We start from the raw sequence: 1,174 nt of genomic DNA on the forward strand, positions 1-1,174 counted from the left end.
CCTCCAGACATGGTGCAACCCTGGGTTTAGAGGCATCAAGAACACCCCGCCAGGTCCTGTCAGTCAAGTCTAGGGTGCCTGCAGCAGAGGGGCTGTTTGTGCTCAACAGCGTCCAAAAAAGCCCCATCCCCTCACTTCTGACTCAGCACCAGACTGGGGAGTTGGGCCCTTTGTGCGCTTTGGGTCCTTTTGCCTCCCACCACAGGTTGCTGCAAGACATCCCAAGGGGCAAGTGTCTGCACACAGGGGCAGGGAGCCAGGTCCAGCCAAGCCGGGGCAAAGCTCAGAGGCCCCACAGGCAAGTCAGTCATTCCCAGTCTGTGGGGTGTACTTGGGGGAACTGGGTCTGTGAGCACAGGCAGGAGGCTCCAAAGGGCTCTCCATGCCAACAGCCAGTCCTGAATGAGGCACGAGTTGGTCGAGACCCTCCTGTACAGGGAGATCCCTGCAGACCCACACACAGCCCCAACCTCCAGCCCACACTGTGCCAGGGTGGGGAAGAGACCCAGAGACATCCCCAAAACCACTTAGAGCAACAAATGGGGCCATCTGTGGTGGGTGGGCTCCAGCTCCAAGCCACACGCAGCCATGGCTCTGCCCTCTCCCAGCTGGCCAGGGAGGAGCAGATGGGAACGGACCCCGGGATGGAGAGGAAACCCAGCCTCCCATCCCCACAGCCTTTCCTGCCCTTCCCAGAATAGCCCTGTTGTTCTGCATAGCCCTTGTCTGCTTCGTCAACTGAGCTCCCATTAGCTCCTTTTCTGCGGCCTCGTTAGTGCAGGGGATAAATGGGCCGATTGTTTCCCCTTCGCCCAGAATGAAGGGGTATTTTGTTTATTAAAAAGTCATGCTGTTAATAAGGATCTTCTCATAGCCTAAAATAACTGAGGCAGCGATTGTTTCCTCCCTGCTTCCTTATCTGCACTGGAGGACTCACAAGTGGAGCCGCAGCCGGACCAGATGTAGCTCCCTGCTAAAAATATGCCTTGGAGGAAGGCGCAGCGAGACGTCGCAAGAGCAGCAAAGGGCATTAGCAAAGCGCTCAGACACGCAGCATCAACAGACCACGCTTCAAGAGCGTCTCCAGATGTTTAAAGATGTTGGGCCTGGGATGGGGTGTCTACGGAGAAAAGCCCCCTTTGTGCCCTTGGCTCTGGGGTACAGACACCCCTCC

The sequence above is a fragment of the Mesitornis unicolor genome, unplaced genomic scaffold (genome assembly GCF_000695765.1).
Source record: "Mesitornis unicolor isolate BGI_N332 unplaced genomic scaffold, ASM69576v1 scaffold21765, whole genome shotgun sequence".
NCBI classification, from domain to species: Eukaryota; Metazoa; Chordata; class Aves; order Mesitornithiformes; family Mesitornithidae; genus Mesitornis; species Mesitornis unicolor.